The 12,278-nt window shown below is 43.7% G+C and overlaps 1 pseudogene; it reads right to left on the bottom strand.

The window, feature by feature from the left end:
- Positions 1-9,623: 9,623 nt before the first annotated feature.
- Positions 9,624-11,038, bottom strand: LOC102006021 (annotated as a pseudogene).
- Positions 11,039-12,278: the final 1,240 nt, after the last annotated feature.

Below are 12,278 nucleotides of genomic sequence, written 5' to 3'. Positions count from 1 at the left end.
AGTTTCAAACTTTCTGCTCCTATAAGTAATGCAGTCAAAATCCTTTCATGCCAAGTTTTCTCTACTTTCTTGGTTTGATTTACACAAACGCAAATTGTAGATACAAATTATAAATCAGTTCAGACTTGATACATAGTGCCAAATTCTTTCACTAACAGATTTTATCAATTTGTCCTTCCTTTTAATAGTTAAGAATTAACTATTCTTGCTCATTTATTTTTCTCAAGAAATTTCAGGATAATTCTATCAATTTTACCAAAACAATCTTATCTAGAACTTTGATTAACAGTAACTGAGGCTACATGTTAATATGGAAAGTCAAAGCTCACAAGGAAAACAGTTAACATTTGATCTAAAAGGTTTAACCGGATCACCCTGAGGCTCCTTTACACAGAATCCAGCATCCTCCCACACAACCACTCCTGCGTGGACCCGGAAGAAGAGAAACACTGCGCAGGGCACACCACTGCTGAAGCACCAAGCAGCCTCCCTGAACGCCGACCGCCCGCAGAGGACCTCCGCGCAGTCTCCGTGCAGGTGTACTTTGTTAAGCTGAACAAAAACTACGTGTACCAAGGAAAAGAAGCCACCTCTTACACATCTGACAAGCACCATTTTTTCAGTGCCTATATATAAGTACCCTACCAAGCAAAAGTAGAAAAATACTGTCTTTCTAGAACTTAATCTATCAAATTTTTGGAATTTTACAGCTTAACCTTCTACCAACCTAACATTTTGACTTTCATCCTAGCTAATCTGTAGCAATGCTTTATCCTGCAAAACATGATTAATCAGGACACAGCAAAAGAAACCCTCATTTTAATTTTGAAAAGTTCCCAGCCCTATACCCTTGGGGTTTCCATCACCCTCCACATTCCAGAGTGTCACTGAAACTTCCGTCCTAGAAAGCATTCTAAATGACCCAGCCAATTACCAGGAAGAGATGTGGAGCTCTCTGTTGTGGTTGGTTGTTTCTTTTACAAATCAAAAGGGCTCAAGCTTGGAAAGCACTTCTTAAGTCCATTCTCATAGTCCCCAAACGACCCTTGTGAGAAAAAAATAGACTGCGGAAATTTTGAGAAATCACCGAGACTTTTAGTCTTTTGACAAATTCAACAGAGAGCTCCGTATTAAAATCAAGCACCATTCTCTATGCCTCCCCAATGTCTTTTGTCATTAATGCCATTTCCAAAGAGAGCACTTGTAAGTACTATGAAATGTAGTCTAAAACGAGGTAGCAGATTTCCTACACTATGAAAAGCATACAGAAAATGGTTTCAACGGACTGCATGTTCCATGCTTTGTACAGATCTGCCAAATATCCAGAAGACAAACAAATATTCTCATATCCTAATGTGGGTTAGCAAGCAGTAACAAAAAGAAAGAAAGAAAGAAAGGCATTAAATCCTGAAGCATCATTAAATTGTTCTAGAAATTAGCCTTACACCCACGTCAAAGTTGCATGGCTTTTATCCATGGTCTATCGTATAAACCAGGTAACTTGTGTTCTATACATTTATCTTTTTAAAAATTCCAAACACATTTTTTCTTCATTACCCTCAGTCATGTAAATACAGTCAATGACCTCAAATGGGCTGAGTGTCAACACAACCTTCTACACTCCCTGGCTAGTCACAAGGCTCTCACTTTCCTGGACTTACTTGTAAAGAGAAAGCCAATCCCAAGCCATGCTTACAAAGGTTTCATAGCTATTGCAAAACAAAAAAAACAAACCACTGCAGACACTCCTCAAACAAAATGCTGCTCATCTGGTGGGCCTTACTCCATATCCAGATTCTAATAATGACTACAGGCTCTGCCCTGAAACAGGTCACTGTGACAAAGTCTGTACTGTGTTCCAAAGAAAGAACTACTCTGAGAGGGACGCACCACAACCCAAGGAACCAAAATATTCTAAGGCAAGCAATTTCTTTCAACCGTCATATTCTGGGCATCACTTCCCCACATACTCTCTGAACGGCAAAATTTGAGGGTAGTGAATGAATATGTTTTGTTCCAGAACTTTCCATTGGAATAATAGGCATTCAACACAAACCTGAGGAAGCAGGTTAAAGTTTAACTATATTCATATGGTTTAGCTTCTAGGATATCCAAAGAGTAAATCTAAGCTACAAAGCAGACAGAACTGAAACTGCCAAAGGCCCCTCTGGCTAATCATGGGCTTAGCGTGTGTTACTTTTACCTGAGACTTCCTGCTATTGGCTCCATGAGCCCAGGTCTGAAAGCACCAATACCCAGGAGGGCACCCGTCCCGGGAGCCAGGCGCTGGGAGCCCAACCTATGCTGGGGACACTCACAGTCAGGCCAAGAGTGATGAAGAGCAGGTCTCGCCTGGTCACCTGCCAGCCCAGCATGCATCCTGGCCTACTTTCCCAGTCTCAGGTCTAACTACATGCTCAGGGCGTGTGGAAGCAAGTCTCACTGCTATGCCAAGTCAAAGACTGATTCACAGCGTGAAGAACACGCTTTACTCACGGTCTGCATTAAATTAAACCTAACCCTAACACAACTCCACCAACTTTTTTGATAATGAAACCAGAACTCTAAATCCGTCATCTCACAGACTGAGTTGCATGACTTGAGACAGACATGATTACAGTTGAGAGATGTCTGAAAAGAAAAACAATGCCATTCAAACCCACGCACAGTTAAGGAAATTTTGTTCTCCACTAAAAGTATGCATATCATGAATACCAAACAGTTTACAGGTTCTCAACAGCCTCTGTAAGCAACTTGTCTGCCCCTGAGAGATGGTCTTTCTTTTATATTTTTCAAGGAGCAATATTTCAAACTTCAAATAATATTTAATATGGAACAATTTATTTAACATTGCCTTTAAAAAAGGCAGTGCCTATGTAGGTGTGGATGTGCCATTCAGGTGTGGATGGCTGTGCCTATAACCCCAGCATGGGGGAGGCTGGCAGGAGGCCTGCCATGAGTTCGAGGCCAACGTGAGCTACACAGTGAGTTCAAAGCCAGCCTAAACTACATGGTGAGACCCTGTCTCAAAACACAAAACAAACAAGTAAGCCAAGTGAGAAAGTGAGGAGATAGGTTTGCTAAGGAAGAGGTAGCTAGGTTCTGCTTGGTTCAGCTTTAAATGGTCCGAACATTAACTACATCCTTTGATGGGATGGCAGTCAGTCAACCAACAGGAATCATTCAGTGTGATGGGGAAGTCATCCCCACTCCACGACCTTCCAGAGGAAGGCTGTCACCCCACCCAGAGGGACTCAAAGAAACCTCCACAGAAAGGGTAGGGACAGCTTGAGGACAAGGGGAATCACGAGTCCACACCCGCACACCCGCATCCCTCTACCAGACAGCGCACTCTCTGAGGGCATCTGTGCCCAGCGGTAGCCAAGAGTGGGCACAGTAAGGCCGCACACACTGCGTGCGGACGGGGCAGGGGAATGCAGTCAGCAGAACTGATTCGTAATCCTCTGTGCTGCATTGCCAGGTTACTGAACGCAGCTAAGCCCTGAAGTCTTAAGTAAGAATCACACAATCATGTTCCGATCTCCTTAATGAATTAAGGATCTAGGCTGAAGCTGCAAAAAGGACTGTTTCTCACATTTGGGCATTAAGAAGAAAGCTGCTAGTTGGGTGTGTGGCAGATGCCTGTAAATCTAGCATTTGGGATGCGGAGGCAGGAGGATTACCTCAAGTTTGAGGCAGCCCTAAGCTACACAGTGAGTTCAAGGCAGCCTGAACTACACAGGGAGAACCTGTCTCAAAAAAATAAAAAAAAAAACGAACAGACAAAAGTTGCTCTGAACATTCAGACACGTCTTTGTGTGCACTTAATTCCTCATTTCCCTGCACTGATGGTAACAGTACCATGGCTAGGTGAGACTGCATGGCTACTTCAGAAACTGCCAACTGTTTTCTGGAACACCACGTGATTTTACATTCCAACCAGCAATGAGTGTGTGGCCCAGTTCTGGACATGTTCACAGGTCCCGAGAATCTGGACATGGAAGTCTTTGGTGGTCATTAATTTACCCACTACTCCACTATTCCTATCTTTCTAAGTTTTTTAAAAATCATGAGTGGGTATTGAATGTTTTCAAATGTTTTCTCTATGCTGATTGACATTGTTATACTAATTTTCTACTTTATACCCAGTTAATATGGTATATTACAGCAGCTGAAGTTCAATTGTCCAGCCAGCTTCACATTGCTGGAATAAACCTCCCTTCACCACAGAATGTATTATAGTTCTTTTTATACTGTTGAATTATTGTCTTAGTTACTTTTCTCTTGTTGCTGAGACAAAATACCTGATGCCCAAAATTAAGGAAAGGTTTATCTAGCTCAGTTTGTGGAGGTTTCAGTCCATACTTGGCTGGCTCCAAGGCAGAGTAGCACATGGCAGAGTACAACAGTTCATGGCAGAAAACAACAAAAGCAACAAGAGCAAAAAGGGAGGAGTGGCAGAGAGCAGCCTCTTTCCCTCCCTTACACTGTATGCAGACTACCCACCCCAGGGCGGATCTAGCACTCACACCCATAATGCCGGCACTGGACCATGAATCAATTATAAACTCAAGAAGCCTGCCCCGGGACTGCACGAGACTTTGGGAGCACATGTGTGTGTGTGGGGGGGGGGCGGAGCGGATATACTCAGACACAAACCATAACAATTATATTTTCAGATATATGGTTAAGGATTTTTATGTCTCTATTCACTAGGAATATTGGCCTTTTTTTTTTTTTTTTGTACTTTGGTTTTGGTGTCAGTATATAACAGCTTTATAAAATGAACGGGGAAATGTTCCTTGCTATTCTTTTCTCTGGGAAGACTGTGTGCAACTGGTGTTAATTCTTCTTTAAACATTTGGTAGAATTCTCTAGTGAAACCATGTGGGCTGGAAATCCCCCTTTTGAGAATCTTTTAAATACAAATTTAACTTCCTCATAGGTTATAAGGCTTATTCATGATCTATTTCACTATGGGCCAGTTGTAATGGATTATGCTTTCTGAAGAATTGCTCCATTTCATCTAAACTGTCAAATGTATGTATAGCCATTCATGGTATACCCTTATTCTTCTGATGTCTGCAAGGTAGTGACAGTCCTTGCTTGGCTTTTTTTTTTTTTTTTTTTTTTGAGAAAAAGTCTCACCACATAGTTCAAGCTGGACTTGAACTCACTATATAGCAAAGGTTGGCCTCGAACTCACGGCAATCCTCCTGCATCAGCCTCAGGCTGATTACAGGTGGCACACACTTGTAATGCCACCTCGATTACAAGGTGGCACACACTTGTAATCCACACACAGGATTACACGTGTGTGCCACTTCACTCAGTGGCTTTATTCTTTTTTTAAATCAGATTTTATTGGCACATTCTAGATATACACGATGATCACATTCATCATGGAGTATTTGTACCGGTACGTGAGATAACTAGATCCTTCTTTCCCACCCCCTGCCCTCCCTCCAACCCCTCCTCCCCTGCCCATTTACAAAAACTTTGTTTCCATTTCCCCCTTTTTTCTACTTTTCTCTTCTTTCCTTTCCCCCTCCCCTCTCGTTCCCCTCCCCATTTGAACATTTTCTTCCTATTTCACAACACCTAATATACATTCTGGTCCTTATTAACACGTCAGTTTCTCACATCTGAGAAACAATGTGGTATTTACACATGTGTCTGATTTATTTCACTTAAGAGTATGGTCTCAAGGTGCATCCATTTACCTAGCAATGTGTCAAGCTTATCCTTATTTATGGCAGAGTAGTACTCCACTGCAGAAAAAACACATCACTTTATCCATTCATCAGCTGATGGGCGTTTAGGCTGTTTCCAAGATTTGGCTATTACAAACAGTGCCCCAGTGGCTTTCTTCTTCACACTGGTGATTTGTGTCTTTTCTGCCCCACTGTCAGTCTTGTGAAAGGCTGGTCAATTTTATTGATTTTTTCAAAGAAACAGCTCTTTTCATTGATTTTTAATTCTTTTCTGGTTTTCAACCTCACTGACTTTTGTTTGTTTTTGAGACAGGGTCTCCCCACTGTGCCCAGGTTGGCGTTGAGCTTTCTGCTTCCACCTCCCAAATGGCTGAGGTCACAGGCACGCACCTCCCACCCCACCCAGCATTATTCCAACATGGGTTTTAGAGGAAACAAACAGTGATACCCTGGCAGTCTTCAATCGTTTTTAAAAGTGTAAATGTAAAATGGGACCAAGAAGTTTGAGATTAGCTCCAACTACTAATTTGTAGAATATAGAGCAAAAGACATTAAACTATATGCTCTACAGATGCCCTTTTCCAAACACAAATGACAGGCAATTCTTCAAGGCAAACACTATCACAAGAATAGAAAAAAGTTTAAAAATAAGAAAGGAAAGGGCACCCATGTGTCAGGAAAATGAATGACTTACTAACCCACTGAACGTGCGAACGCTATTTAGACCCCGATTTAGAAAGGCCATTAAGTGTCTGAGACGAATGGAGTTTTGAATACTAACAGGCCTGGGGCACCATCGAGGAGCAACTGTTAGTCTTGCTGGGTGTGTAAAGGTGCTCTGCATGTTTCAGAAGCTCTCAGATCCTTTTCATCTGAGGACACACAGTAAAATCTCTGACCTGACTTAGAGGAGAAAGGAGTAGAAAAAGATTGAGTCTCAGTCAGAGATTTGCCACCAGCCAACAACAAAGCCGAGGGGCAGCCCCTGGGGACACGCTATTCTCTACTTCTGCCTGTTTGAAACCCTCCATAATAAAATATATAATTTCACGAAATTCCTCATCCAAGAGGTGTGCGGGAAGCTGACCAATGCACATTCCGAGCGTGCACCCCACGTGACAGGTGCGGTCTACAGTCGAGTTTTCGGAACACTGCCCATGTGACAGGCGCCTCCCTGGAACGTTCCAAGCTAACAAAGCCTGGGGCGGACACCACCGCCATGACTGTAGCTTTTCTACCTCCAGAGAACCAGACAGACATCTGGCTGTTCCTAATGTCTTAACAATTAATTTATAATAACTGGTGACAAATTACCATTTCCTCCTTCAACTTTCTAAAGACTTCTTTAAATTTCTCCTATAGTGCTCGTCCACCTAGGGCTGCGTGACCAGATCCATGATGTGCAGCCCTCAGTGCCAGTCACACGCCCCGTGTGCCAGCTCAGTGCACCGCACGCCGGGGCGCGCACAAGGGATGCTGAGCTGAAAGACACGCTCTGAACTTCCTGACACCTCTCAGCACATGGAAGCGTGCCCACCAGCTGATGGGGGACAGCTCCGGGCAGGGAGATGAAATACACCGAACAGGGTATCTTCCTAATACCCCCAGGGATGCTGGGCCTCTACATACACTGAGCAGTCAAGTTAAACCAGATGTGAACGGTATCTTACCTTCCTCAAAATTCTCTGAGTTTATTCAGATAATGTTGCAGACGCTAATATTGCCAGCCTTGAACTTTTCAATTCACCCACAAACGAGGGGCTAAAAAAAAGAAAGCCCAACTTGTATCAGGCTGGCCTTCCTTCCTCTCTCCCTTTCTGTGCTGGAGACCTAACCCAGTGCTTCACGCTAGCATGCTAGGCAACCATTCTACCACTGAGCTACATACATCCCCTCTACTGGGCATGGTGGTGCACGCTTGTAAACCCAGCAGGCGGGAGGCCGAGGCAGGAGGATCAATGTGAGTTTGAGGCCAGCCTGAACTACAAAGCAAGACCCTGTCTCAAAAAAAAACCCCTAAATAAACAAACAAACAAATAAATAAAACAAAATAAGATTCTACTGAATCCACTGTATTGAAAAGGAGCAACAGCTACCTACAGCAGAGGTAGAAACTGCCTCCCTGATGTCCCCTTCTTCCTTACTATGTGAATAAGGAAGATTTACACGGCGCAGTAATGTACCCAGCTTTAAAAATTAAAGAACAGGGGCTGGGGATTTAGCTCAGCGGCACAGTGCCTGCCTGGCAAGCACAAGGTCGTGAGTTTGATTCCCAGTACCCGAAAAAAAAACAAAAAAAAACAAACAAATTAACAGTCAGGCATGGTGGCACACACCTGTCTTCTCAACACTCAGGAGGCTGAGGCAGGAAGATTGCTTTCAGTTCGAGGCCAACCTGGGCTACATAGCAAGTTCAAGGCCAGCCAGAACTACATAGTGAGACCCTGTCTCAGAACAACCAAAAAAGGGCCAGGGAGATAGCTCAGTGGCATAAGTGCCTGCCTGGCAAGTGCAAGGTCTCGAGTTTAATTCCTGGTACAAAAAAAACCCAACCAACCAAACAAAATTATACTTCCCAATGAGAAATAAAACATCATCTGTTTAAGCAGGTGGACAGTTGTCACTTAACTGCTACAGCAGGTGAGAAGCCTGACAACAGGGTGCATGAGATGTCTGTCTTGGGAGGGAGAATCCCAGACAACAACATGTATACCGGAGACCACACCCCGATCACACTTCACAAAGCGCACCCTGTCCTGGACAGAGAATGGCGCCAGGGCCCTTGGAACAGATCGCTCTGGGATATTTCAAGTTCATGCAGACATCTCCAGAGTGACTACATTACTGGGGCTGCTGTTCTTGGAGTGCGTTCCCCAGGGAGCCATGGGTAGCAGTGCTGAGGGAATGGGACCTTTAAGAGCAAGGCCTCGCTGGGTGTGATGCACACCCATAACCTCAGCACTCTACAAGGCCAAGGCAGGAGGACCACAAATTTAAGCCCTGCCTGGACAATTTAGCAACTCCGCAAGACCCTCTCCAAGTTAAAAAAAAAAAAAAATTAAACAGGACTAGGGATATACTTCTGTGCAAAGGCCCCAGTACCGAAAAGGAAAACAATAAAACAAATGAGGCCTAGCAGAAGGCCCCTGGTCACAGGGGCACTATCCTCAGATGTTCAATATATGGGTGCGTTTTTCTGGGCACTTGGAGTAACTCTGGAGTTTGCAGGTGCTCAATATGAGTTTTCAGCAACATCAATATGATGATGTTTGTCTATTACTTCAATTCTATATTCATAAACACATTTAAATCTAGATGGAAACATTTGGGATTGGATTAGTGCATGGTAATCCCTGCTATTGGCACTGCTCAAACTGGCAACAGGGGATCATCTGCTCTACAGCAAATTTGAAGCATAAGCACAAACTTTAATTTTATACAAAAATTCAGTTTTACTCTTATTCTTACATTAGTGGAAGCTGACATCTATACAGGCAAGCATATACTTTTCTACCTCCTAGCTGAACAAAAATATACATGATGTACTGTTTTCATTAGGCAAGACTTGCTTTTTATATTTTGATAAGAATACCATGTAACTCTTTCATGAACAAAATGAGGGTACTAACAGAACCATCTTTGGAGGAACTACTTAATATGCATATCCTATTTAAATAAATCCTCCAGTAAGAAATGGAGAAGTAGCCGTGCGTGGTGGCACATACCTGTAATCCCAGCACTTGGGAGGCTGAGGCAGGAGGATCGTTGAGAGTTCAAGACCAGCCTGGGCTACAAAGTGAGCTCAAGGCCAGCCTGAACTGCACAGCGAGACCCTGTCTCAAAAAGACAAAAAAAAAAAAAAGAAAAGAAAAGAAAAGAAAGAAATGGAGAAGTGATAGGTAGCTATCTGTCAAATTTTTGCATGCTGCTCACCAACATTCCCCTATTGGAAATATCAGTATTTCTGTATCATAGTTCTCAAAAGGACTTGAAAGTCTCAAAATTCTGTATCTCCTTCAGCTTGCTTCTCTTGAGTGCACCCAGGCTTTATTAATGGCTCATTTCCTATCATCATTTCCATCTTCAGGAATTTTCTTTAGAACACTCATTAGTCCCTCACTAGAATCTGTCTCAGCATCATAGGACAGCTTTTCTTTTTCTTTGCTCTTTTTCAACCTGAGTTAAGTACACCCACCAACGAGTGTTCTCTGCTTGCTTTCTACACAGAGAAGAACTTTATCAGTCTTGATTTTTTTTTAACTGCCTTCCACTGAGATGGGTTTCAAGAGACTGTTCACAATCATAGAGTTGCTCTTCCCCTTTAGATTCATTACCAAAAGATCCAATGACCTCTCTGTGAGATGCATCTGCACTTTCTCAGCAGGAACAGGATGAACTCCAGGTGATGTAGATTTTTACAAACTTATCTGACTGATCCCATCCGTAATTACTGATCTTCACTGTGTATCTTCTTGTGATGGGAGCAGCCACAGCAGCTGGTTTGTCACTGTCAGGAAGCTCTGGTTTCTTCCGTGATTTTTGTTGCCCCTTATTCTTTGTTTCAATCTTGGATTTTTCAGCTGTCAGGACATCACGTACTCTCTTCCTAGTGGCCTTTTCCAGCAACACTTTTACCTCTTCTAGATCATTCTGCAACTCCTCCAAAGCCGAAGCCAGAGTCAGGCAGGGTGAGACCAAACGCCTGGACTGCAGGCGTGCGTACAAGGACAGGAAGCGGTATGCTCCCCGGGCGCAGACCCCACCAGCACGAGCCGCAGGCCAGCTGCTGTGTGTGCACCCAACCTGCACGAGATCACAGCCCACCCTCCCGGACCTAAGTGTTTAATGGACACCAAGTTTCTGTTCGAGAAGACAAATGGGTTTTGGAGATGGATAGTGGTAATGGTTGTACAACAATGTGACAACAGTCACTGTCACAGAACTGTACACTTCAAAATGGCTAAAATGGTAAAACTTATGTTGTACATATTTTTACCACCATTTAAAAACTCCTTTAAAAATTGGTTGCAGAATTTTATGATTCGTTCAAAAAGAACGTGTCTGTGTCTTTGTGCATGTACAAAGTATTTAAAAGGTTGTGTACTTTATCATACTTATCACACCTCTCACACATCCTGGTAAGGCCTTAGCCTCCGGGGTGTCCTGATGCTGAATCTGTGTCTTCCACTGCCAGGCAATGCCCTCAGCATCCGCACTCTCCCCGAGCCGAGGATGGACTGCCCACCTCTCACAAACCTGGCTTCATCTGCAGCCTCCTCACCCCTCCATTTAAGGTCACTGCAGATCAGCAAGCTCCAAAACATGCTCCAACATGAAAAAGTACACAGAAAGTACCCACCCACACCCTCCCCACAGTGAGGCCAGTGTGGAGACGTCTACATGAGATGCTGTCAGGATGAAGACGGGGAACTGCCGCTGCTGGGGTGGCACAGTAAAGGACAACAGGCAGTGTGGCCTTGCTTGGAGCACCGGAAGTTAAAGTTTTTGGAAGACAATGTGGCAACAGCCCAGCATATGATGTAGACGAGGTTCCCATGGGGGAGCCACAGTTTAAAGCAGTTACAAATGGTGTACAATGCTTCTCCTATTTAAAGGTAAACCTAGCTAACAAGGTGTACTCAGGTTTGTGTAAATAATTTCCCGAAAAACAAATCATTACTGAAAATGGAAGCTCTGCTAATGTAGCTCTGCCCTTCACCCCATCTCTAAGGCTGTGGAGTTTCTCTGACCGGGAAGTGACTCAAAGGCCCTCTTTGAGAGGAAAAAAGATCTTACACACCATGCTTGCCATTATGAGAAAGAGCTATCCACAGATGGTCCAGACGCTACCAGCAAGGAACAAAGTGAGAATGGTAAAACCGAGGCAGCACAATCCCGACTGATGCTCTCTTCTAAGTCTACAGGGCACAGAACAACAAGAACTAAAGATAACTGTCTGACAACCAAAGATCCACTGCCTGTATTACTAAAAATTAAGGGCTCCCCGGGTGTGGTGGCACAAGCCTGTAATCCCAGCACTCAGGAGGCTGAGGCAGGAGGATCACTGTGAGTTAGAGATCAGCCTAGGGTACATAGTGAGTTCAAGGCCAGCCTGAACTACAGAGTGAGACCCTGTCTCAAAGAAAAAAAAACAACAAAAAAACCAAAAAACCAAAGGCTCAACTTCCTTTCCATACCAACAAGCACAGAGCTCTTAAATTTTATGAGGACATGCATGCCCTGCCATGACAGCTTTCCTCCATAATGGTACTGGCTTGGAAGACATGGAGGAGGAAGAGCTGTAGGGGCAGAAAGTCACCTTTTCATTGTCGTTTTTTATTTTTATAGTACTAGGGATTAAACCCAGGGCCTTACCCGTACTAGGCAAGCACTCCTACATCCCTAATCTTTTTTTAAAATTTCTTTTTGAAATAGGGCCTTGTTAAATTGCCCAGAATGGGCTTGAACTTGTGATTCTCCTGCCTCTGCCTCCCAAGGAGCTGGGATTGTAAGTATGTGACACTAAGAAAGTCTGTAGTTCTTCAAACCTCTGAACTAGCAGGA

The sequence above is a fragment of the Chinchilla lanigera genome, unplaced genomic scaffold (assembly GCF_000276665.1).
Source record: "Chinchilla lanigera isolate Chin_1 unplaced genomic scaffold, ChiLan1.0 scaffold00069, whole genome shotgun sequence".
Classification (NCBI taxonomy): domain Eukaryota; kingdom Metazoa; phylum Chordata; class Mammalia; order Rodentia; family Chinchillidae; genus Chinchilla; species Chinchilla lanigera.
This window is presented reverse-complemented; position numbering and strand designations above follow the sequence as displayed.